The sequence below is a fragment of the Diabrotica undecimpunctata genome, chromosome 3 (genome assembly GCF_040954645.1).
Source record: "Diabrotica undecimpunctata isolate CICGRU chromosome 3, icDiaUnde3, whole genome shotgun sequence".
Lineage (NCBI taxonomy): Eukaryota > Metazoa > Arthropoda > Insecta > Coleoptera > Chrysomelidae > Diabrotica > Diabrotica undecimpunctata.
The window spans coordinates 104362963-104366946 of record NC_092805.1 but is presented as its reverse complement, the minus strand read 5'-3'; the positions used below and the strand labels follow the sequence as shown (position 1 = coordinate 104366946).

The 3984-nt window shown below is 32.2% G+C and overlaps 1 protein-coding gene across 2 annotated transcripts in view; it reads right to left on the bottom strand.

Annotated features, from left to right (window-relative positions):
- LOC140437138 (uncharacterized) overlaps nt 1–3984 on the bottom strand; it is an 86757-nt gene that overhangs the window by 21178 nt on the left and 61595 nt on the right. The window lies entirely within an intron of this gene.

Sequence of the window (3984 nt, the reverse complement as noted above, 5' to 3'; positions counted from 1 at the left end):
CTTCTTCCTGGATCTATTTTTCCTTCTACTTTCCCTTCTATTATGAGTCGTAGAAAGTTATATTTTTCTCCTCTGTAAATATGTCCTAGATAACTCGTTTTTCTGTTGTTTGCAGTATTTAGGAGTTCTCTCCCACTCCTCATTCTTCTCAGTACCTCGTTATTGGTCACGTGCTCTGTCCAAGAAATCTTCAGCATCCTTCGAAAAACACACATTTTAAAGGCTTCTATACGCTTCATACTTGTAATTCCGAGAGTCCATGTTTCCACTCCGTATAGCAATAAGGAATAAATGAATGTTTTTACAAATTGATATCAGTAATCAACCGTTAAGATAGAGTTTATTAGGAATGTTTATTACATTCATTAATGTTTACACTTACATTGAGTTATTACATTTACATTACTTAACTTTGGTTTATACTTATTTATCATTGGTTTCTTCTTGATTTTGTAGCCATAGGATGGATGGGTTTAAATTAATTGTCTTTAAAATACCTAGTTTAAATGGACCGTCCTTGATTTTTCAGTATTTATATTTTAATAACTTTTCTTTGGTTTAATAGTCGTGTATACTTGATTTTACTGTCATAGAGTATGTGGGTTTAATTTTTTTTTGGTAAGTTTAAGACCCCTTAATGGTGTACCCTCCTTTGCACCCGTAGGGTATTTGGATTTTAATACCTTCTTATTGGTTTAATATATCGCTTAAAATAATTATTGAGAAAATGGTTCCCTTACATGAGACACAAATCATATCAAAATCACACTCAAGACCCATGACCCCACCCCCGACAAAAATTTCATTGGATCTGCCGCTGATGCCATTTGAAAATAAATACCTACTGCAAAAAAGTTAATTTTGCCTAATAATATGGAATTAGAGGATTGAAAAGGTATCTAATAGTGCACACTGGATATCTATTTTAAAAGTGTTAAATTTGTTTTAAACAATTTTCAATATATGATATGGTTATCCATATTAGATATTTTTACGTTCTAGAGTAGTTTTTTTTTATAGATATTCAGGATACTTGGTCAAAACGTATATAATGTAAAAAATTTCAAAAAATATTGTGTTTCAGGCGAGTAACAAAGATGGTCGTTTCATTGTTTTAGTTTCGTTTTTAACTACTTTAAATGTTATTTAAGATGCCATTGAGCAAAGACGGGATGTAGGACTGAACATTTAAATCAGAAAATAATTAAAGCTTATTTCCAAAATGTATGGAATCCATGAAATGGTGAAACTCAGAAATCATAGATTTTTATTTAAAGAAAAAGTAAATAAGATACATCCATCCATCTTATTCGAGCCCTGGCCTCTCTCATCAAACTTCTCCATCCATTACGGTGGAGATTTCCGGCGTCCTCATCCAAATCATCCTCCCATCGCGTTCTCGGTCTTCCAATACGTCTCTTCCAATTCAACAGTTTTTGGGAAGCCTGTTTTCTTCCATCCTATATACATGACCTGCTCATTGAAGACGCTGTAGGCGGACATACTTACTGGGATAAAGATGGTTCTTTATATATATTTCATAATTGTATCTGATTCGCCACCTGTTGTTCCCATTCCTGGGGCCTAGTATTCGTCTCAGCAGAGGCGGCTTCTCCATTGGCCACCTGTGCAGTGAACACCCAATAAAATTTTATTAAAATAAAGTTTTTTAAAACCTCATAAACATTATAGTACCATTAAAATATTTTTTAAATTCTCATAAATATCTTAGCATCACAAAAATATAACTTTATTAATCATATTTATTTGCACTGCGCAGCTGTACGCAATTCAAATTAAACCCAGACAGTAGACATTAACCCTGTAGTTAAAAGAGAGATCTTAAAATCCGAGAGACCAGCGATTCGCCTATTTAAAACAGTGACGATTTGTGCATTACAAAAAGAGGCCGGAGCGTTTCGATTCACCGTTGTGAGATTTAAATTAAATCATAAATACAATATTAGTAGTTTTAGGATTTAGCCTTATGCAGTGGAGTTTATAAAAGAAAACGCAAGTTTTGATGAAAGACTTATAAAAAAGAATGGACCACCTCAGCCGAATATAAACTTGGTACAAGATTTCCCATAAGAAATAAAAATTTTAAACGTTTTAAAATTGAACAACATAAAAAACTTCGTGCTTGTTCGGGTATTATAAACTACATTCTTTGTTTTGTTTTCCATGTTTAGTGTTTTCAAAGAATGAAATTATTTCTTCAGAGTGGACAAAAACGGGCGTTCGGGATTTATTTCACTTATCAACAAAAATTTAAAAACACGACTCTTCCCAAATTCATTTAAAAAATGAATTGCAACTCTCAGATATTGGCAATATTGTTGTTCGCCAATTATTATTTATTTAAAGGCACATCAAAATCGGTTCAAAATGACATATTAGATGCTATTGTAACTGTTTGCAAGGAAGAGATTAAAAACAGGCTTTAAAGTTACGGTTTCTCTCCATTCAGTGTGATAAAACTACTGATGTTTCTACCCATCAGCAACTTTTGGGTATTCACCAAGGAAATTTTTAGTATGTCAGGAAGAGAAGGTGGCTTTCAAAGTATTACATATAAGAAAAGATTTTCCTTCCGCATTTGATGTACAGTTGGTTCCTAAAAAAACTGATACGACTCTTAAAGCGTATTTTGTAGAAAATTGAGCAGTGTATTTTGAAGGATAAATACTTATTATTTACATACTGTCACTGCCAAATCTTACAATGTGTCTGATAACTTATTCTGTTTAACCACAAAAAATGGCTACACATTTTTGAAAAATTTTGAAAAAAAAAATCAAAAATCCTTTTGAAGATGAGGAAACTGCAAGAATTATGTCACAGTTTCCGGGAAGAAAAACAACAACTTAGCGCAGAATTAAAGCATCGCGTCTCAGGTACCGAATTGCATCAAAAAATCAAGCTCTTACACAACAACAGAAGCAAGTAAGACTTATATTTGCTTTAAACCATCAGCTACAAAATCAAGATTTTAGGGACAAGGTAATATTTACAGATTAGAAAATTTTTAAATCTTCTAAAAAGGGCAAAATTGGAGTGTATAGACCAGATAATCATATTTAATCATCTATGTGTCGATAGATATCAAGCAGTTTGTCATTTTAGCGCCAATGAATGGGGATAGATTTCATCTAGAGGAATGGGAATGGTATGGCGTATTGATGGCAGACTTATCTGAATATTTTTGAAAACATCATGTTTCCCAGTGTAGAACAGTTGTATCCAGAAAATAATTTTATCCTTCAACAAGATAATTGTCCTGTTCACACTGCAAATATAATAAACCAGTGGCTCCAGAATAACAACATCGAAACCTTATCATGGCCCAGCTAGAGTCCAGATTTAAACCCAATCGAGAATGTGTGGGGGATTATTATAAAACGGTTCGGCTGAATTTTATACCTCAAAATGCTGAAGAGCTGTGGCACGGTATACAACAGGTTTGGGAAGAGCTCTCTGAAGAAGACCGTAATTCCTTTCACGCAGATGAACTGAAGACTACAAGCTGTTATCAATGCTGATGGAGATATTACAAAATATTAATTTTATTTTTACATACCTAAATTTAGTATAGTTTTGGTCTTCCAGACCCTCGCTTTCTTTCGAGAGTTTCTTGTTCCCTCCATTTTTTAATAATAGAAAAACTGTGGTTCTGCTTATGTTAAAATGTTTTGCTGCCTCTGATAGTGCCCATTTATCTTTTAATTTGGTTACAATTCTATCTTTAATATATTATTGAGTTAAGTCGTTTGTTTTATTCCTTAATAATAACAACCCTATTTCATGTAAAAACTGTCATTTATAATACTTTTTATAAAATGCAGGAATTCAAAATAATGTCAAAATTTAGACCTTAAAAATTATTAAAATTTATGAATTAACATATATAATCAATTGTTTGTTGTTTTTTTGTTTATTTTATTACTTGTCTGTCATAATAAATATAATATAATGTCAGACCAA